At 47.3% G+C, this 23,139-nt stretch overlaps 1 protein-coding gene across 1 annotated transcript in view; it reads right to left on the bottom strand.

Moving 5' to 3' along the window:
• The window catches only part of LOC144114581 (uncharacterized), a 197,148-nt gene that overhangs the window by 112,225 nt on the left and 61,784 nt on the right, over positions 1–23,139 (bottom strand). Inside the window, exons 15-20 of the mRNA XM_077648418.1 lie at positions 19,882–19,965; positions 19,541–19,662; positions 13,849–14,070; positions 7,240–7,323; positions 6,899–7,020; positions 1,204–1,425 (exon numbers count right to left, since the gene is read on the bottom strand). The gene's annotated coding sequence lies outside the window, so the exon portion shown is untranslated. The remainder of the gene's footprint in view (positions 1–1,203; positions 1,426–6,898; positions 7,021–7,239; positions 7,324–13,848; positions 14,071–19,540; positions 19,663–19,881; positions 19,966–23,139) is intronic.

The raw sequence follows: 23,139 nt of genomic DNA, 5'->3' as shown, positions 1-23,139 counted from the left end.
TACTGAGCAAGCGTACATGTGCAAACATACAAGTGGGCAGAATGAGGGCATGCGACATGGGGAAGGGGGGCAGCATCTTGGCACGCTGCCAAGGTTTGCAATGCCGAGGGCGCAAAAAGAGGACCCCGCTACAAAAAGCTAGAGGCTGAAAAAAAAAAGTAGATTCTGGCGGATGAAACTGGAGGGCGGGTTCATTATGAGAGTGGGTTCATTAGGTGGGTATATACGGCACATGCTAGACTATATCCAATGACCGTCTAAGAAGCTGCATAAGTAATTATATGCTTTTGGCTTCCGACTTTTCGGAACACAGCTTCTCCAATTTTTAATTTGTAGCACCCCAAAGGCACATGTCAGCTACGAGGGACACTCAGTGGAGGCCTCGGGACTAGTTTCTACCAGTTGGAATTCTTCTAATGAGTGCCGACATCACCCAGCCCAGGAACGTTTTTCCTTTCACCTAAACTGAAATTTAGCTGCCCTAGCTGCAATTCGACCCCTCAATCACAGCAGCTATGCAAAGCATCCACACAATGAGACAAAATTATGCCCCTTTGCTGCGAGGTACTTGTCTAGTAATTTCCTGCATATGAAAATTTATCCTACTCAGTGGCTACGAAAGACTTTAGGAGCAGTTTAGTGTAAAGCGCAGTGCCATACATGCAACCCGGCCCACTCGCTAAAAGGCCGAGACGCCGATATCAGCCAGCAACAGTGGTAGGCAAGGTTAGGCAGCACAGGCATAGCATACATTATTACCTTATGAAACCAGTCAGCTTTGGTCGCTTTCGCCATTTTGACGTCAGCATTGCGTTGCAAATCATATTCTGATTGCAGCTGCATGTCAACCTTGCTGCTGTGTGCACATTTTATTTCAGCTCCTATGCTAGAAACAGTTGCAAGGCAAAGCTAATGACAAGAAACAAAAAATTTGTTGCTTGTTCTACGTTACGCTTGCTTGCGTCCTCAATAATATATGCACGGTGTATCTACATTTGTGCATCAGCTCAGTGCACATTCATATATTCAGAGGAGTTGAGTGGCCCTTATTCATGTTTCACTGGAGTTCACTGTGAACAGTAGTTCACAGTAACATCACACCACCTACAGTCACCACTTGCCTTTTACATGACACACTGCACTTGCACCCCCTCTGGTGCATTCACATTCCACGGCTAGCGTGCACACAAAGGAAAGACTCACCCTTGGCAGACTTGCCGTCGCCCGGCTTCCCGAGTTAAATATAGGCAGGCAGCAGCGTGCGTGGCTGCCTAGGAATCTGCGGTCCCTCCGCGGAGCCACCTGGCACCGGGCCGCGGCCACCGACTTGCACTTCAGGCGAGGTGGAGAATTGCTCCGGAAATTGAGCAGTCAGACGAGAAGACAGCCCATACTTCGGCCTGGCACCTCTGTGCTGGCTGGGTTCTGCACAAAAAGAGGGACAGTCTAGCTCGCAAGCGGCATGAGAAAGCTACAGCTAATGCTGCATGCCTTCCTTGTTTATCTGGCCATAAAACACCAAAATCTAGCTCCGCTACACTTAAAAAGGCCCGCACTAAATTCTAACCAACCTCCAGCCCCCTTCAACTCAGATTTACATCCAGGAATGACTGTACTAAGCCACGTGGCCGAAACATAACGAGTGCGAGACATAACCTCTCCATAGCAGTGAGGCGAAGTTTATAAACCACAGGACAAAAGAAATGTTGTTCGGGGTTTACCCATTGTAATAGTGCTTTAATACTAAAAAAAAAAAAAAAAAGTCTACCTCCAAACAATGACAGCGAAAAACAACTTGTGCATCGACCTGAAGGAGTGGCAGCACTAATGCAGCAAGCCTTACGCATTAGCAGCAGATGCGAGTGAATTTTAGAACCAAGCAGATGAAAATGAACATTTTGGCAATTGTTAGCATAACGACCATATGTCAGGCCTAACGTCACTAAACAAGCAGCGAGCATTAAATCAACATGCGTACTGCCACTGCTAGATGGTAAGCTGTAATGCCATGAAGAAGTTCTTTAGTGCTACACCAAATATATGTGGCACTGACATCCCCAGTTCAGCGCTGTAAAAATTTTAGATGAGAAAGTCAGTTTATTTTTGTTGTCTGCCAAGCACCAAAATTAAGAAACAATGCCTCACCCAACCCAATCCTCCTGCTCTCTCCAAGGGCACAGTGCCTCTTGCTGATCTCAGCATGGTAGAAGCACCCAAACAAGTAAAGTTGGGAGAAGGCCCCGGCAGTGAGCACAGAATCAAATCTCAAATATGGTCTGCTACATTTCAGTCATGTCAAGACAAAGCTAAAGCCCTTGTGTGAAACACTCTTGAGTGACTCATTGTTGCCCTTGATGCTGACCAAAGCATTAGCTTAGAAGAACTAGTCGCTCACATTAGCGAATGCCGCATCCTAATTTTTGAAAGCCCAAGTTTAGCGCATGTGGCACAGTGACCACACACTGGCCAAAGTGGGACTGTCTTCACTACACTGGTGCCTGACCAACACTGTTCGGCATCCTCCAGCGCTTAAGGGGGGGATGCGGCCCTTGAAAATCGAAAAATCGTGAAAAAGCCGATTTTTGGAAAAGTGCACATTGCGGTAGTATGTGCCATTAACTACCTTTTCTGCAAATATGAACGACTAATTTGTCGTGAAAGTACTTCAAATTAAATATCTAAGAAGCCGTGTCCGCACACTGGCCAAAGCGGGACCGACTTCACTACACTGGCACATGACCAACACTGTTCGGCATCCTCCAGCGCTTAACGCCTCGCCGCTGAGCTGCGAGAGAGTGCAGAAAATACCCCAACTGTGTGCGTACGCTGTTGCTCAGCCAGTGAACCAAGAGCCGCCATCTTGGTCTTGTTCTGTTTGTGAATTCTTGCTCTCTTTTGCCTGCCTTCGACAACGGCAGCGGCGGCGTGGTGGAAGCGCTACTCGTTTGTGATTGGGGGCCTAAAAGCGCCTTTCGAGTTTCCCGCCTTTGAAATGCGAGACTGCGATTGGGCGAAGGGCGCGCTCCTTGAGAACGCGGGGGATCACGCGCCTGCTATTGGCTGCTGCGCACGCTGACGCGGCGGTCCCCTCCAGCGGAGGCCAGCGCGTCGCCCCACCAGCCTTGGCTCTCTACTTTTCTCATTGTGATCGCCGCTGCCACCGTCTTTACGATCTCTCGCCGTGCCGTCCGAACAGTTTCCTGCAGACTGTTGACTATTGCGCAGTCACTCAAGATGCGTCCAACAAAGCTAAAGACGCTACACGCGTTCAGTGCCCGGAAGCGTGGTATGAACTGTGTTCTTTCGGAAAAGCGTGCCGCCAACAAGGACTGTCGATGCTTCCAGCCGCGTAACTTCTTCTACATCGCTACTAGACAGCAATTGCGTTGCCGCTTCCAGCGACGTACCAGCATCTTCATCGGTGCAAGAATGCGTTGCTTCGACGGGCATGCCTTGCGTACCGAACGCATCAAACTCGGCGACTGCGACCTCCAGCTCCTGTCTCGCATCTACCCCGAGGCATGAGAATGCATCGCACGCCGTTCACTTGGAAACATTTCCTGACGTCCGAGAAGATCGAGATTCTGGCTGCATCTCGGGAGCCACTTACCGGATTTCCATGGGGTCTTTTTTTTTATTCCGTACCTAAATAAATTTCAGAGGGCAGGTCAAGCTCGTTTATTCAGATTATTGCGTATGGAATCTGTCATAAGCAATTAATATTGGCTTAATGAGGTCTAATTAATGACACTAAATTCAGTGCTATGCTAAAATTTTTCAGCAAGGAAATTCATCAAAAGGGCCTCGTTTTGACCTCCGGTACCTAACTAGGAATAACCCCAATGAATTTCACAGTGACAGCACTGTTTTCAAATTCTCCAGGCCTGGAGAAATAGACCTATGTGAACCATTTTGATATGCTCCTGTAACTTGAGAACCAGTGTGCACAGCTTCATGAACCTTGGTATTTCTTCAAATGTTTGTGTTTTTAGTCTACCCTGAAAATTTCATTCAGATATCACAAGAAACAAGAAAGCTTGTGTTCTCGCAACCTTTGAGGGCTGTTTTCTCAGGATGTATTTTTTGCCTGGCGGGGCTGCTCATTCTGGCTGCTGCTCGGGAACCGCTTATCGGATTTCCATAAGGCTTTTTTTACTCCGTACCTGAATACATTTTTGAGAACAAGACAAGCCCGCTTTTTCAAGTTATTGCTTCTGGAATTTGTCATAAGCAATTTAAATATGCCTAATGAAGATCTAGTTTATTGACACTAAATTCAGTGCTGGGCTTGACTTTTCCAGCAAGGAAATTTAGAAAAAGGGCTCTGTCTTGCCCTGGGGCACCTATCCAGGAATGACCATAACGAATTTCACAGAGCCAAACCCATTTTCAAATTCTCCAGGCCTGGAATAAGCGACCTATGTGAACCACTTTGATATACAGTCGTCGACCGATTTTTCGGACTCGAAGGAACCTCAAAAATGGTCCAAATAATCGAACAGTCCGAAAAATCCGTGAAGTACAAAAAAATCACTTTATTGAGAAAAATCTGCTTTAAAATGTCACTGATGTTACCTTGCGGAAAATTTCTCTTGTTGGCGACGATTTGCGCCTGTATTTGCGCCATGGTTGTGCTTTCACTGCACACGCTAGACAGCAAGGTCACCGCATTTAGTTGGAATACTTGCCACGCTTGTTTGACGGACACAGCGGGTCCATGCTGTCCACAATCTGAGTGTGCACCACACCGCTTGTTCAACACACGCGAAGATAAGGCACTTTTCTCTCAAAGCGGCGGAACCGCCGGACGCAATCACAAAACGGCGAACAGATGTAACTTTGTGAGGACTGAGCGCCACTCGGTCAACACGGTCAGAGAAACCCAAGTGACGAAACGGCGAACGTATGAGACCCGCCACGGTGGCTCTGTGGTTAGGGCGCTCGGCTACTGCTCCGGAGAACCCGGGTTGGAACCCGACCGCGGTGGGCGCGTTTCGATGGAGGCGAAACGCAAAGGCGCCCGTGTCCTGTGTGATGTCAGTGCACGTTAAAGTTCCCCAGGTAGTCGAAATTATTCCGGAGCCCTCCATTACGGCAGATCTTTTTTTTCCTTTCTTCTCTCAGTCCCTCTTTTTATCCTTTCCTACCGACATGTGAGATAGCTCCTTCACAATTTCCTTCCCAACAACGAATTCTCAACGTATGGGACAAGCGATAACTGCCCGCGACAACGTCGGCGACAAAAGCAAGTTGGCGGCGATGACAATCCGGCTGCCACCTCCAAGTGTCAGAGATCGCAGGGACCTCTACTGGCAACAATGAGGTACCGAAAGTGTGTCAAGCAAAGCCAACTGCAGCATAAATCCACCACATCCAAGATAGCGCCTTTTGCGCCGCCGAAAAGATGGCCAACTTTGGCCCGCAGGCGACTGAAATTAGTCCGAAAAATCGAACTTTCGGACTTTTTAGATCCGAAATATCCGTTGTGAATATGTATGCGCTTCTATGGGGAGACTGACGGTGCCTCAACGAGGTCCGAAATATCCTACAAGTCCGAATTATTAGAGTCCGAATTACACGTCGGCTGCTGTACTCCTGTAACTTCGGAACCAGTGCCCACAGCTCCATGAAACTTGGTAGTTCTTCAAATGGTCGTGCTCTTCGCCTACCCTGAATATTTCATTCAGATATCTCAAGAAACAAAAAAGTTGGTGTTTAAGGGTAGTCTCCCCCCTTAACTATGTTAAAACCCAACCAATTTCTTCCTTGGTTTGGAAAGGATCATAACATCAGCGTATGCACGAGACGCAGCTGCACCATAGCCGATTTAATGACCAATTGCACAGAAGAGGTCACCCAAACGAGTGGGACAACATTCTACATAAAAAAAAAACTCAGAGGACAGTTACATGTGTGTACCGCGAATGTTTTAGCATTAGCTGTGGGGTGAAAGTAAAAACTTATTGTGATATTCTGGCCTAAACTACCAGGTTCTCCTCCGGTGTTCGAGTGCATGTACTCTGACACGTGCTACCTCATGCCCCATGTCTCTTCCTCACAGTCTCGCCGGCTTTCTTACAACACATACCCTGTCGGCAGCCGGCCACAGCAGTGTCCTGGCACGTTGCCAAGCTTGCCAAGTGAGCCATTGCCGCTGGCGCTCTCGTCAAAATATAAACACACCATGCTGTTACTGGCGCAGCATCCTGGCATATTGCCATGGCGTGCACCCCAGATGGCATCAACGCCGATGGTATTGGAACTGAGGCACGAGCTAAGAAGAGCTATGTTGTCGTTGGCACGTCTCCTTTTCTTCTGTATTATGTGAGTGCATGCACAGCGGAACCTTTATATTTTGCATGTATTGGCAAAATAAAACCAGTTGTGAGTGCAGCGATTGTCCGTGTCGTCAGTGTTTTCCTTCCATTGCGTTTGTATTTTTTTTCACGCTGCAGTTATGTCGAAGGGAAAGCACTGAAAACATTCTATCAGAAGAGGCGATTTTCTGGTGGCGAAGAGACCACAATCAAGCTAAGGCAGGTCGGGCAGGAACCACCACCGGGTGCAGACAGTTCAAGCAGGAAACTCCTGCCCGGCCAATAAATGGCAAAACAATGGCAAAGCTTTGGAATTTTGCAAGTGCACCAACAAGTTTTGACCCTTTCAGCGACGCTCTCACGCAATGATGGGCATGGAGGTATTAGAAGGAAGCCAGCAGGAAACGGAGAATGTCACTACCTTCTTCATAAAGGGACGTTAGTCAGGGCCACCGAGATCAAGAGTCAACCATTAGCCGAACACATATTTCAACTCAAGCAACAGACCATGCACTTTACATAACATATAATATATATTATAACATTTTTTTTTTTTCGATTATTAGGAAAGGACCACCCACCTGACCCCGTGGTTGAACACTGTCGTTTCTCAGGCAGTCCATCTCGTGGTTGCTGCGGTCCAGAGAGTGCGCTCTCATGGGGGTGCTCGGAATAGAAGTTTGCTGGCTGCCATCCTGCCTCTCTGTAAATGTGCCAGCGCCGTAACACACAGTGGTCAAACAACCTCTAAAACTAGCCTTTCTTACGGTGGTCACGAGAGACTTTTGAAATGGCCACAGGCATTCCACTGCTCTATTCTAAGGTGTTACAACACTGTATAAAAATGACACCAGGTCGCCTTGTCACCAGCGTTCTAGCAAACAAGAAGTTTCCGCTTCCCCATCCTATGCTAGATACCCACCTCTCAGCTTTGTCTCCAGTTCGGCAACCTTGCTCTGGAGTTCACGATAGCCAGGGGCGCCGGAGTGTCCCCGTGGCCACACCGCTGTTCAAAACGAAAAATGAACACCAAAAATCTGTCAACAAAGCTTGCAGATACAGTACTGACAAATGGGCCATAGCTGTTGCACAAACTTTTCACTACGAAATAAATGTGATCGTGATCTACTAGTGAGTCAGATTATATTCTAATTTTATTAGACTTAAGGGGAGATGCATGTCTTAGAACAGTCAAAAATGGTCAAACAATCGATTTTGAGCAAAACTCATTTTCGGAATGTTTGACCCTTCAAGCACCTATTCTCAAATTATTAACGGTAAATTTGGTCGGGAAATGCGATAAAATATGCTTTCAATATGCCACGGCAGCCACGAAATGTCCCCAAAAAGGCGAAATTTGTTTGAACTTCCCACGCATGCCGCGGACGCTGCAGACGGCCGATGGCCGCCATCTTGGGCTTGGTTTGAAGCTGTTTTCGTTGCGCACAATTTGCGATGTCTCAAAATGGCGTCGCTCAAGCAAAATGACTGCCCTGGCTGGCTTTCCGAAGACCATTTCCGGGTCGCTGATTGGCTCGCGCATGGCGCGCTTTTCGCGCCTGCCATTGGCTGGAGTAACCGGCGCGTCATTTTTTTTTTTTCCGCTTTTGCGCTTACCAGCGTCACTGCCGCTTCATGTGCGTCTGCGTTTGCGCTTGTTTTTTCTTGATGCGCCATGTTTCTGCTTTGTGCTGGGATTTTTCCCATGCGATCAAGATGACGGGAGACAACCGACTTAAACCGTGCATGCAACGAGCTTTTGGAAGCCGTAAGAAACGGGCATGGTACAGCATCGGCCACAAGTGCGCTGTCGGGACCTTCGCTAGAGCCGGTGCCGGACTCGCTGGATCTGTCTGGAACATCAACCACGCTGCTCGCTGACGACACTGCAGGACCGAGTTCCAGCTCGAATTGATTCCCGGATTACGGTACAGTTCGTGTTGATGCCGCATACTACTCTGCGGCGGAGCAGGCGCAGTTTGTTGAGTGATCGGCGAACACGAAGTCCCCTCTGCCGGAAAACTTAGCGACCCAGCGCAAGTTTGAACTTCTTGGCGCCAGCGCGGAGTGCCAGACCGATGATACTGGCACCGAGTTCGTGATTGTGGACATGAAAGTTCTAAACAACTTTATTGCGCAACCGAAGTGCGGAACCTGCGGCGCAGGAAGTCTGACTTTGAGCAAGGCAACAGACAAGGAGTATGGCTTAGCTGTAAAGCTCCAGCTCATCTGCGGTAGCTGCACTTGGAGAGGAAGCAATTTTCTTCCCAACAAGTAAGTGGAACTGACAACATAACTCCCTTCGAGGTCAACATGAGGGCCATGAAGGGAATACAGACGATAGGCAAAGGCTTGACTGCACTTGCAGACTTTTGCGCCTGTATGAACCTGTCCCACCGAGGTCTGCACCACAAGGCCTTTCAGGGACACCTGAAAACTTTGTGAAAGCCTGCGAAAGCACAGCGACCGCAAGTGAAGCTGCCAGTGTGGCAGTCATCAAGGACCTCTATAGAGACTTCTTGAGTAGAATTGGGAACACTGACGTTATATTTGATGGTTTGTGGATGACCCGAGGTCGTAGCTCTCACATCAGTGTGGCCTGCACTGTTGAGCTGTACACTGGCAAAAGACCACATTGTTTACTCGAACTTTTGTCTCAGATGTGCCTTGGGACCATAGCCACAAGATGAAGGCTACAGTGACTGGCTCGCCACCACGAGTACCAGCGAAACATCGATTGTAACTCTGGTCGCATGGAAGTGGAGAATGCGCTGACCATGTTTTAAAGATCTCTGGCCAAGTATGGTCTGCGCTACACGACCGTCCTCTCTGTTGGAGACAGCCGGACTTTTTATGCGTTGTCAGAAGCAAAAGTGTACGGACTCATAAAGACTCATAAAGACTGACAAGAAGGATTGCATCAACCACGTTCATAAGCGAATGCGGACTGCTCTGCAGAACCTGGTTCATAGAAAGAAGGCTCAAGGTGAATCTCTGGGCGGAAGAGGCAAGCTGACGCAGGAAAAGATCAAGAAGATCACCAACTACTACGGCCATGCCCTGAGGAGCAACAGTCAAGACGTTCCAGGCGTGAAGAAGGCAGTGGAAGCTACACTCCTGCACATGACCTCTACAAATGATGTCCCGAACCACTCCAAGGGCCCTGAGGGTGCTGACTCTTGGTGCAAGCTCAACAGAGCCTTGGCCAGTGGTGAACTTCCACCTGCACAAAAGAGTGCCCTCCCGGCTCGTGTTGGGGCTGCTCTGGAGCCAGTGTTTGCAAAGCTCAGCGATGAGAACCTGTTGGCACGATGCAGCGAAGGAAAGACTCAGAAGGTGAGTGAGAGCCTACACTCTCTCGTTTGGACGCAAGCTTCAAAGAATGGAAATGCTTATTTGGAAAGTGTGAAGCCGGCTGCTGCTGAGGCTGTTGCCCTCTACAACCAAGGAAGGAGGGCAACTAATGAATCCATCACTGCAAGTCTGGGCTATGCTGCTGGTGGCTGCCTTGTTCGCCGAAGCCTAGGAAAAGGCGCCCTGCATTTGCGCAAGGCAAATGGAGCTCAGCTAAAGAGCGCTAATACGAAAGAGAGACTGACAGGGCGGCACAAAACGGGAGCAACTGAAGATTACAGTCCTGGACTGCTATGAAGACGTTCTACAGCAGCACAGGGCAGCATGCTACCTAACGTCCAGGGGGTTCTTCTCAGAGACAGAGTAGGAGACGTGTCGAGCGTCGCACCCAACGGTCCTTTTCAGGACCACCCATCTGCTTGCCAGGGTGGCTCAGATCTCCTTGGCTCTGGACTGCTAGGTCTCTCAAAAAACAGTTTTCAGGATTCATAATATTGTCTTTAGAGCTCAACACCCTAGGCCTGCACTCCATTGCCCCTAAAAAAAAAAAATGTACCGATAACTTCATAAGAAATCATTTTTTTTACAACTTCATCACGCTTACACCTTCGACATTTTTTTATTAATGTTTCCTTGGATGGAATAAGACACTCTTTGTTTTGCTTTGTAGGGAAACAGATAGGGAACACCTAAATAAAATCCGTTGTGGAAGATTCCTCCCAGAATTTTCTGTAGTCAGCGTCAAAACTTTAATTGCGATATTCTCAGCTTCATTTTTTTGCCAATGTCACTAGAGTTACGGAACTTTTCATTATGTTTTTGCGGTGCAATTTTAATGAGCTTTACATCATTGAATTCAGAAAGAATTCAACTGTGGAGCTATGCTATATTTATGTGGCTAAGTTGAACATATCAAATTTTGTGAACAATAATACCAGCTAATTATATTCCAGAATTGTGATGCATCGACATAACTGAACATTTTTATATGATGATGTATCTTAATAACAACATAAATAGCATAGCTCCGCAAGGAACCTCTTTGGCTACGGCTACATTTTAATCGGAACCAAAAAATGTTGAGGGAAAGTGTCTTAATGACCCGTAAGAAATTACCTAATTAGGCTTCAGTTAATTTTCCATAAGTAGAAAACTAATTGAGATAAGTTGAAACTAATTACATTTATGAAAATAGGAGGAAGAAATACATACGGATACCTAATTTCATTACAATATCTCCAATAATAAAAATTTTCGTTTTAAGACCAGTGTCTCCCCTTAAAGCTTAGCAGCTGCAAAGGCTTGTAAATTCCAGAAGCATATTGCGCTTACAAGGAATAATAAAAAAAAAGTCGCATACAACACTCACAATCTTATCCACACACATTGTTTGGCTACTTTGCCTGGCTGGTATAATTTTCCTCGTGGCCTCATGAAAAACAGCGTAGTTCTGCTGTATCATTTCACGACTTCCTAACTGGGAGAGTTCCTATGAGCCGGGTGAGTGGGCTGTTCCAGTAAAAAATGTCCCTACAGGCCTTGTACCTCTGCCAACACAGCCTTCATCCAATGCTTTCAAAAACATCTTGTTTCACTAATATAGCAAAAGCTGCAAGAAGCCATTAAAAAGTTGCATCGATGGCAAAGCTGCAGAACAAAAAGCAGGCGAATTTTTGGACCCAACCACCAATATCTTGTGCTGCCAGTGAGCTCCAAAAGTGCAACCATTCATACAGAGTTGCCATAAGCATATGGAATAACCGGTTCTTGACAACTCAGAGCAAATATATTCTATTAAGGGGAGAAGCTGGTCTTAGAAAAAAAATATTTATTAATGAAGTCACAATTATGAAGTCTTCAGGGAAGATGTATTTTTGTGTGCTGATTCCAAATATGGAATTAAATTTAATGTACAACAAGGCCTTGTGCACTTGATGCAATATGTCATGTAACTTTTTGCGGAGAGCTTTAACAATATTTTGCTGCAGGGAACTTGCTAGAATGCATCCCGTCCGCTGGTCTTGACAACAAGCTATGCATCAAGGGTAAAATTATTATCCTGCCTATCACAGAAGTTGAGTTACAGGGTATTGAACTTCATACTTCACAAATGGGAAGAAATATTTGTTTTCCTGTTTCTGAAGCAACAACTTCAAAATTCTATAACTCAACTTTTATGACAGACAGGATGATAATCTTAGGTTTATTGCATAGATCAATGTCAAGAGAAACCAGTGACATGCATTCTAGCAAGTTCCCTGCAGCAGGATTTATTGAAAGCTCTTCTCAAAAAGTTACATAACATATTGCATAAGTGCTCAAGAAATTGTTGCACATGAAATTAAATTCCATATTTGGAATCACCACACAAAAATACATGTTCCCTAAAGATTTCATAATTTTGACTTCATTAATAAAATTTTTTTCTAAGACCCTCTTCCTCCCTTAAAGGGACAGTGAGGAGAACACTCATTCTTTTTTTCTTTTGGTTAGGAAAATATGATAGTTCGGCATATCATGGCTTTCTTGCCACTCGTCCGGGAGCGAAAGATGCATTTATTTCAAAGAAATTTGGATTTGAAGTTCAAAAAGTTGTTCCCGCCCTCCAATTCAAACTCTGTGCACTGTTATGACGTCACAGGACGGAGCAACGTGAAACGTGATGTAAACGCAGACTCCGTCCAGGGCGCCAGGGAGCCAGGGCTATCCAGAGAGCCAGTTATCCACCCTTCCTTTCCTCAAAAGCATCCTCATCTAGAACACTGTCAACGCCAATGCCAATGAACACACTGAATCGTTGATATGTTCCGAGTTCATACGATTTCCCGGTTAATACGCTCAAAATCGCGGACATTAAGAATGTTCCATAGCAAGACGTTATATTTTTCCTGGTTAATGCGTTCCCAGAAAACATGATTTCCCGGCTACCAGGTTGAAACTTTCGACAAATTGTGCCCACATAATACATTTACTGAGCAAGCGTACATGTGCAAACATACAAGTGGGCAGAATGAGGGCATGCGACATGGGGAAGGGGGGCAGCATCTTGGCACGCTGCCAAGGTTTGCAATGCCGAGGGCGCAAAAAGAGGACCCCGCTACAAAATGCTAGAGGCTGAAAAAAAAAAAAAAAGTAGATTCTGGCGGATGAAACTGGAGGGCGGGTTCATTATGAGAGTGGGTTCATTAGGTGGGTATATACGGCACATGCTAGACTATATCCAATGACCGTCTAAGAAGCTGCATAAGTAATTATATGCTTTTGGCTTCCGACTTTTCGGAACACAGCTTCTCCAATTTTTAATTTGTAGCACCCCAAAGGCACATGTCAGCTACGAGGGACACTCAGTGGAGGCCTCGGGACTAGTTTCTACCAGTTGGAATTCTTCTAATGAGTGCCGACATCACCCAGCCCAGGAACGTTTTTCCTTTCACCTAAACTGAAATTTAGCTGCCCTAGCTGCAATTCGACCCCTCAATCACAGCAGCTATGCAAAGCATCAACACAATGAGACAAAATTATGCCCCTTTGCTGCGAGGTACTTGTCTAGTAATTTCCTGCATATGAAAATTTATCCTACTCAGTGGCTACGAAAGACTTTAGGAGCAGTTTAGTGTAAAGCGCAGTGCCATACATGCAACCCGGCCCACTCGCTAAAAGGCCGAGACGCCGATATCAGCCAGCAACAGTGGTAGGCAAGGTTAGGCAGCACAGGCATAGCATACATTATTACCTTATGAAACCAGTCAGCTTTGGTCGCTTTCGCCATTTTGACGTCAGCATTGCGTTGCAAATCATATTCTGATTGCAGCTGCATGTCAACCTTGCTGCTGTGTGCACATTTTATTTCAGCTCCTATGCTAGAAACAGTTGCAAGGCAAAGCTAATGACAAGAAACAAAAAATTTGTTGCTTGTTCTACGTTACGCTTGCTTGCGTCCTCAATGATATATGCACGGTGTATCTACATTTGTGCATCAGCTCAGTGCACATTCATATATTCAGAGGAGTTGAGTGGCCCTTATTCATGTTTCACTGGAGTTCACTGTGAACAGTAGTTCACAGTAACATCACACCACCTACAGTCACCACTTGCCTTTTACATGACACACTGCACTTGCACCCCCTCTGGTGCATTCACATTCCACGGCTAGCGTGCACACAAAGGAAAGACTCACCCTTGGCAGACTTGCCGTCGCCCGGCTTCCCGAGTTAAATATAGGCAGGCAGCAGCGTGCGTGGCTGCCTAGGAATCTGCGGTCCCTCCGCGGAGCCACCTGGCACCGGGCCGCGGCCACCGACTTGCACTTCAGGCGAGGTGGAGAATTGCTCCGGAAATTGAGCAGTCAGACGAGAAGACAGCCCATACTTCGGCCTGGCACCTCTGTGCTGGCTGGGTTCTGCACAAAAAGAGGGACAGTCTAGCTCGCAAGCGGCATGAGAAAGCTACAGCTAATGCTGCATGCCTTCCTTGTTTATCTGGCCATAAAACACCAAAATCTAGCTCCGCTACACTTAAAAAGGCCCGCACTAAATTCTAACCAACCTCCAGCCCCCTTCAACTCAGATTTACATCCAGGAATGACTGTACTAAGCCACGTGGCCGAAACATAATGAGTGCGAGACATAACCTCTCCATAGCAGTGAGGCGAAGTTTATAAACCACAGGACAAAAGAAATGTTGTTCGGGGTTTACCCATTGTAATAGTGCTTTAATACTAAAAAAAAAAAAAAAAAGTCTACCTCCAAACAATGACAGCGAAAAACAACTTGTGCATCGACCTGAAGGAGTGGCAGCACTAATGCAGCAAGCCTTACGCATTAGCAGCAGATGCGAGTGAATTTTAGAACCAAGCAGATGAAAATGAACATTTTGGCAATTGTTAGCATAACGACCATATGTCAGGCCTAACGTCACTAAACAAGCAGCGAGCATTAAATCAACATGCGTACTGCCACTGCTAGATGGTAAGCTGTAATGCCATGAAGAAGTTCTTTAGTGCTACACCAAATATATGTGGCACTGACATCCCCAGTTCAGCGCTGTAAAAATTTTAGATGAGAAAGTCAGTTTATTTTTGTTGTCTGCCAAGCACCAAAATTAAGAAACAATGCCTCACCCAACCCAATCCTCCTGCTCTCTCCAAGGGCACAGTGCCTCTTGCTGATCTCAGCATGGTAGAAGCACCCAAACAAGTAAAGTTGGGAGAAGGCCCCGGCAGTGAGCACAGAATCAAATCTCAAATATGGTCTGCTACATTTCAGTCATGTCAAGACAAAGCTAAAGCCCTTGTGTGAAACACTCTTGAGTGACTCATTGTTGCCCTTGATGCTGACCAAAGCATTAGCTTAGAAGAACTAGTCGCTCACATTAGCGAATGCCGCATCCTAATTTTTGAAAGCCCAAGTTTAGCGCATGTGGCACAGTGACCACACACTGGCCAAAGTGGGACTGTCTTCACTACACTGGTGCCTGACCAACACTGTTCGGCATCCTCCAGCGCTTAAGGGGGGGATGCGGCCCTTGAAAATCGAAAAATCGTGAAAAAGCCGATTTTTGGAAAAGTGCACATTGCGGTAGTATGTGCCATTAACTACCTTTTCTGCAAATATGAACGACTAATTTGTCGTGAAAGTACTTCAAATTAAATATCTAAGAAGCCGTGTCCGCACACTGGCCAAAGCGGGACCGACTTCACTACACTGGCACATGACCAACACTGTTCGGCATCCTCCAGCGCTTAACGCCTCGCCGCTGAGCTGCGAGAGAGTGCAGAAAATACCCCAACTGTGTGCGTACGCTGTTGCTCAGCCAGTGAACCAAGAGCCGCCATCTTGGTCTTGTTCTGTTTGTGAATTCTTGCTCTCTTTTGCCTGCCTTCGACAACGGCAGCGGCGGCGTGGTGGAAGCGCTACTCGTTTGTGATTGGGGGCCTAAAAGCGCCTTTCGAGTTTCCCGCCTTTGAAATGCGAGACTGCGATTGGGCGAAGGGCGCGCTCCTTGAGAACGCGGGGGATCACGCGCCTGCTATTGGCTGCTGCGCACGCTGACGCGGCGGTCCCCTCCAGCGGAGGCCAGCGCGTCGCCCCACCAGCCTTGGCTCTCTACTTTTCTCATTGTGATCGCCGCTGCCACCGTCTTTACGATCTCTCGCCGTGCCGTCCGAACAGTTTCCTGCAGACTGTTGACTATTGCGCAGTCACTCAAGATGCGTCCAACAAAGCTAAAGACGCTACACGCGTTCAGTGCCCGGAAGCGTGGTATGAACTGTGTTCTTTCGGAAAAGCGTGCCGCCAACAAGGACTGTCGATGCTTCCAGCCGCGTAACTTCTTCTACATCGCTACTAGACAGCAATTGCGTTGCCGCTTCCAGCGACGTACCAGCATCTTCATCGGTGCAAGAATGCGTTGCTTCGGGCATGCCTTGCGTACCGAACGCATCAAACTCGGCGACTGCGACCTCCAGCTCCTGTCTCGCATCTACCCCGAGGCATGAGAATGCATCGCACGCCGTTCACTTGGAAACATTTCCTGACGTCCGAGAAGATCGAGATTCTGGCTGCATCTCGGGAGCCACTTACCGGATTTCCATGGGGTCTTTTTTTTTATTCCGTACCTAAATAAATTTCAGAGGGCAGGTCAAGCTCGTTTATTCAGATTATTGCGTATGGAATCTGTCATAAGCAATTAATATTGGCTTAATGAGGTCTAATTAATGACACTAAATTCAGTGCTATGCTAAAATTTTTCAGCAAGGAAATTCATCAAAAGGGCCTCGTTTTGACCTCCGGTACCTAACTAGGAATAACCCCAATGAATTTCACAGTGACAGCACTGTTTTCAAATTCTCCAGGCCTGGAGAAATAGACCTATGTGAACCATTTTGATATGCTCCTGTAACTTGAGAACCAGTGTGCACAGCTTCATGAACCTTGGTATTTCTTCAAATGTTTGTGTTTTTAGTCTACCCTGAAAATTTCATTCAGATATCACAAGAAACAAGAAAGCTTGTGTTCTCGCAACCTTTGAGGGCTGTTTTCTCAGGATGTATTTTTTGCCTGGCGGGGCTGCTCATTCTGGCTGCTGCTCGGGAACCGCTTATCGGATTTCCATAAGGCTTTTTTTACTCCGTACCTGAATACATTTTTGAGAACAAGACAAGCCCGCTTTTTCAAGTTATTGCTTCTGGAATTTGTCATAAGCAATTTAAATATGCCTAATGAAGATCTAGTTTATTGACACTAAATTCAGTGCTGGGCTTGACTTTTCCAGCAAGGAAATTTAGAAAAAGGGCTCTGTCTTGCCCTGGGGCACCTATCCAGGAATGACCATAACGAATTTCACAGAGCCAAACCCATTTTCAAATTCTCCAGGCCTGGAATAAGCGACCTATGTGAACCACTTTGATATACAGTCGCCGACCGATTTTTCGGACTCGAAGGAACCTCAAAAATGGTCCAAATAATCGAACAGTCCGAAAAATCCGTGAAGTACAAAAAAATCACTTTATTGAGAAAAATCTGCTTTAAAATGTCACTGATGTTACCTTGCGGAAAATTTCTCTTGTTGGCGACGATTTGCGCCTGTATTTGCGCCATGGTTGTGCTTTCACTGCACACGCTAGACAGCAAGGTCACCGCATTTAGTTGGAATACTTGCCACGCTTGTTTGACGGACACAGCGGGTCCATGCTGTCCACAATCTGAGTGTGCACCACACCGCTTGTTCAACACACGCGAAGATAAGGCACTTTTCTCTCAAAGCGGCGGAACCGCCGGACGCAATCACAAAACGGCGAACAGATGTAACTTTGTGAGGACTGAGCGCCACTCGGTCAACACGGTCAGAGAAACCCAAGTGACGAAACGGCGAACGTATGAGACCCGCCACGGTGGCTCTGTGGTTAGGGCGCTCGGCTACTGCTCCGGAGAACCCGGGTTGGAACCCGACCGCGGTGGGCGCGTTTCGATGGAGGCGAAACGCAAAGGCGCCCGTGTCCTGTGTGATGTCAGTGCACGTTAAAGTTCCCCAGGTAGTCGAAATTATTCCGGAGCCCTCCATTACGGCAGATCTTTTTTTTCCTTTCTTCTCTCAGTCCCTCTTTTTATCCTTTCCTACCGACATGTGAGATAGCTCCTTCACAATTTCCTTCCCAACAACGAATTCTCAACGTATGGGACAAGCGATAACTGCCCGCGACAACGTCGGCGACAAAAGCAAGTTGGCGGCGATGACAATCCGGCTGCCACCTCCAAGTGTCAGAGATCGCAGGGACCTCTACTGGCAACAATGAGGTACCGAAAGTGTGTCAAGCAAAGCCAACTGCAGCATAAATCCACCACATCCAAGATAGCGCCTTTTGCGCCGCCGAAAAGATGGCCAACTTTGGCCCGCAGGCGACTGAAATTAGTCCGAAAAATCGAACTTTCGGACTTTTTAGATCCGAAATATCCGTTGTGAATATGTATGCGCTTCTATGGGGAGACTGACGGTGCCTCAACGAGGTCCGAAATATCCTACAAGTCCGAATTATTAGAGTCCGAATTACACGTCGGCTGCTGTACTCCTGTAACTTCGGAACCAGTGCCCACAGCTCCATGAAACTTGGTAGTTCTTCAAATGGTCGTGCTCTTCGCCTACCCTGAATATTTCATTCAGATATCTCAAGAAACAAAAAAGTTGGTGTTTAAGGGTAGTCTCCCCCCTTAACTATGTTAAAACCCAACCAATTTCTTCCTTGGTTTGGAAAGGATCATAACATCAGCGTATGCACGAGACGCAGCTGCACCATAGCCGATTTAATGACCAATTGCACAGAAGAGGTCACCCAAACGAGTGGGACAACATTCTACATAAAAAAAAAACTCAGAGGACAGTTACATGTGTGTACCGCGAATGTTTTAGCATTAGCTGTGGGGTGAAAGTAAAAACTTATTGTGATATTCTGGCCTAAACTACCAGGTTCTCCTCCGGTGTTCGAGTGCATGTACTCTGACACGTGCTACCTCATGCCCCATGTCTCTTCCTCACAGTCTCGCCGGCTTTCTTACAACACATACCCTGTCGGCAGCCGGCCACAGCAGTGTCCTGGCACGTTGCCAAGCTTGCCAAGTGAGCCATTGCCGCTGGCGCTCTCGTCAAAATATAAACACACCATGCTGTTACTGGCGCAGCATCCTGGCATATTGCCATGGCGTGCACCCCAGATGGCATCAACGCCGATGGTATTGGAACTGAGGCACGAGCTAAGAAGAGCTATGTTGTCGTTGGCACGTCTCCTTTTCTTCTGTATTATGTGAGTGCATGCACAGCGGAACCTTTATATTTTGCATGTATTGGCAAAATAAAACCAGTTGTGAGTGCAGCGATTGTCCGTGTCGTCAGTGTTTTCCTTCCATTGCGTTTGTATTTTTTTTCACGCTGCAGTTATGTCGAAGGGAAAGCACTGAAAACATTCTATCAGAAGAGGCGATTTTCTGGTGGCGAAGAGACCACAATCAAGCTAAGGCAGGTCGGGCAGGAACCACCACCGGGTGCAGACAGTTCAAGCAGGAAACTCCTGCCCGGCCAATAAATGGCAAAACAATGGCAAAGCTTTGGAATTTTGCAAGTGCACCAACAAGTTTTGACCCTTTCAGCGACGCTCTCACGCAATGATGGGCATGGAGGTATTAGAAGGAAGCCAGCAGGAAACGGAGAATGTCACTACCTTCTTCATAAAGGGACGTTAGTCAGGGCCACCGAGATCAAGAGTCAACCATTAGCCGAACACATATTTCAACTCAAGCAACAGACCATGCACTTTACATAACATATAATATATATTATAACATTTTTTTTTTTTCGATTATTAGGAAAGGACCACCCACCTGACCCCGTGGTTGAACACTGTCGTTTCTCAGGCAGTCCATCTCGTGGTTGCTGCGGTCCAGAGAGTGCGCTCTCATGGGGGTGCTCGGAATAGAAGTTTGCTGGCTGCCATCCTGCCTCTCTGTAAATGTGCCAGCGCCGTAACACACAGTGGTCAAACAACCTCTAAAACTAGCCTTTCTTACGGTGGTCACGAGAGACTTTTGAAATGGCCACAGGCATTCCACTGCTCTATTCTAAGGTGTTACAACACTGTATAAAAATGACACCAGGTCGCCTTGTCACCAGCGTTCTAGCAAACAAGAAGTTTCCGCTTCCCCATCCTATGCTAGATACCCACCTCTCAGCTTTGTCTCCAGTTCGGCAACCTTGCTCTGGAGTTCACGATAGCCAGGGGCGCCGGAGTGTCCCCGTGGCCACACCGCTGTTCAAAACGAAAAATGAACACCAAAAATCTGTCAACAAAGCTTGCAGATACAGTACTGACAAATGGGCCATAGCTGTTGCACAAACTTTTCACTACGAAATAAATGTGATCGTGATCTACTAGTGAGTCAGATTATATTCTAATTTTATTAGACTTAAGGGGAGATGCATGTCTTAGAACAGTCAAAAATGGTCAAACAATCGATTTTGAGCAAAACTCATTTTCGGAATGTTTGACCCTTCAAGCACCTATTCTCAAATTATTAACGGTAAATTTGGTCGGGAAATGCGATAAAATATGCTTTCAATATGCCACGGCAGCCACGAAATGTCCCCAAAAAGGCGAAATTTGTTTGAACTTCCCACGCATGCCGCGGACGCTGCAGACGGCCGATGGCCGCCATCTTGGGCTTGGTTTGAAGCTGTTTTCGTTGCGCACAATTTGCGATGTCTCAAAATGGCGTCGCTCAAGCAAAATGACTGCCCTGGCTGGCTTTCCGAAGACCATTTCCGGGTCGCTGATTGGCTCGCGCATGGCGCGCTTTTCGCGCCTGCCATTGGCTGGAGTAACCGGCGCGTCATTTTTTTTTTTTCCGCTTTTGCGCTTACCAGCGTCACTGCCGCTTCATGTGCGTCTGCGTTTGCGCTTGTTTTTTCTTGATGCGCCATGTTTCTGCTTTGTGCTGGGATTTTTCCCATGCGATCAAGATGACGGGAGACAACCGACTTAAACCGTGCATGCAACGAGCTTTTGGAAGCCGTAAGAAACGGGCATGGTACAGCATCGGCCACAAGTGCGCTGTCGGGACCTTCGCTAGAGCCGGTGCCGGACTCGCTGGATCTGTCTGGAACATCAACCACGCTGCTCGCTGACGACACTGCAGGACCGAGTTCCAGCTCGAATTGATTCCCGGATTACGGTACAGTTCGTGTTGATGCCGCATACTACTCTGCGGCGGAGCAGGCGCAGTTTGTTGAGTGATCGGCGAACACGAAGTCCCCTCTGCCGGAAAACTTAGCGACCCAGCGCAAGTTTGAACTTCTTGGCGCCAGCGCGGAGTGCCAGACCGATGATACTGGCACCGAGTTCGTGATTGTGGACATGAAAGTTCTAAACAACTTTATTGCGCAACCGAAGTGCGGAACCTGCGGCGCAGGAAGTCTGACTTTGAGCAAGGCAACAGACAAGGAGTATGGCTTAGCTGTAAAGCTCCAGCTCATCTGCGGTAGCTGCACTTGGAGAGGAAGCAATTTTCTTCCCAACAAGTAAGTGGAACTGACAACATAACTCCCTTCGAGGTCAACATGAGGGCCATGAAGGGAATACAGACGATAGGCAAAGGCTTGACTGCACTTGCAGACTTTTGCGCCTGTATGAACCTGTCCCACCGAGGTCTGCACCACAAGGCCTTTCAGGGACACCTGAAAACTTTGTGAAAGCCTGCGAAAGCACAGCGACCGCAAGTGAAGCTGCCAGTGTGGCAGTCATCAAGGACCTCTATAGAGACTTCTTGAGTAGAATTGGGAACACTGACGTTATATTTGATGGTTTGTGGATGACCCGAGGTCGTAGCTCTCACATCAGTGTGGCCTGCACTGTTGAGCTGTACACTGGCAAAAGACCACATTGTTTACTCGAACTTTTGTCTCAGATGTGCCTTGGGACCATAGCCACAAGATGAAGGCTACAGTGACTGGCTCGCCACCACGAGTACCAGCGAAACATCGATTGTAACTCTGGTCGCATGGAAGTGGAGAATGCGCTGACCATGTTTTAAAGATCTCTGGCCAAGTATGGTCTGCGCTACACGACCGTCCTCTCTGTTGGAGACAGCCGGACTTTTTATGCGTTGTCAGAAGCAAAAGTGTACGGACTCATAAAGACTCATAAAGACTGACAAGAAGGATTGCATCAACCACGTTCATAAGCGAATGCGGACTGCTCTGCAGAACCTGGTTCATAGAAAGAAGGCTCAAGGTGAATCTCTGGGCGGAAGAGGCAAGCTGACGCAGGAAAAGATCAAGAAGATCACCAACTACTACGGCCATGCCCTGAGGAGCAACAGTCAAGACGTTCCAGGCGTGAAGAAGGCAGTGGAAGCTACACTCCTGCACATGACCTCTACAAATGATGTCCCGAACCACTCCAAGGGCCCTGAGGGTGCTGACTCTTGGTGCAAGCTCAACAGAGCCTTGGCCAGTGGTGAACTTCCACCTGCACAAAAGAGTGCCCTCCCGGCTCGTGTTGGGGCTGCTCTGGAGCCAGTGTTTGCAAAGCTCAGCGATGAGAACCTGTTGGCACGATGCAGCGAAGGAAAGACTCAGAAGGTGAGTGAGAGCCTACACTCTCTCGTTTGGACGCAAGCTTCAAAGAATGGAAATGCTTATTTGGAAAGTGTGAAGCCGGCTGCTGCTGAGGCTGTTGCCCTCTACAACCAAGGAAGGAGGGCAACTAATGAATCCATCACTGCAAGTCTGGGCTATGCTGCTGGTGGCTGCCTTGTTCGCCGAAGCCTAGGAAAAGGCGCCCTGCATTTGCGCAAGGCAAATGGAGCTCAGCTAAAGAGCGCTAATACGAAAGAGAGACTGACAGGGCGGCACAAAACGGGAGCAACTGAAGATTACAGTCCTGGACTGCTATGAAGACGTTCTACAGCAGCACAGGGCAGCATGCTACCTAACGTCCAGGGGGTTCTTCTCAGAGACAGAGTAGGAGACGTGTCGAGCGTCGCACCCAACGGTCCTTTTCAGGACCACCCATCTGCTTGCCAGGGTGGCTCAGATCTCCTTGGCTCTGGACTGCTAGGTCTCTCAAAAAACAGTTTTCAGGATTCATAATATTGTCTTTAGAGCTCAACACCCTAGGCCTGCACTCCATTGCCCCTAAAAAAAAAAAATGTACCGATAACTTCATAAGAAATCATTTTTTTTACAACTTCATCACGCTTACACCTTCGACATTTTTTTATTAATGTTTCCTTGGATGGAATAAGACACTCTTTGTTTTGCTTTGTAGGGAAACAGATAGGGAACACCTAAATAAAATCCGTTGTGGAAGATTCCTCCCAGAATTTTCTGTAGTCAGCGTCAAAACTTTAATTGCGATATTCTCAGCTTCATTTTTTTGCCAATGTCACTAGAGTTACGGAACTTTTCATTATGTTTTTGCGGT

Source organism: Amblyomma americanum, chromosome 1 (genome assembly GCF_052857255.1).
Source record: "Amblyomma americanum isolate KBUSLIRL-KWMA chromosome 1, ASM5285725v1, whole genome shotgun sequence".
NCBI lineage: Eukaryota > Metazoa > Arthropoda > Arachnida > Ixodida > Ixodidae > Amblyomma > Amblyomma americanum.
Note: the sequence above shows the minus strand (reverse complement) of the source record. Positions and strands in the feature narration are given on the sequence as shown.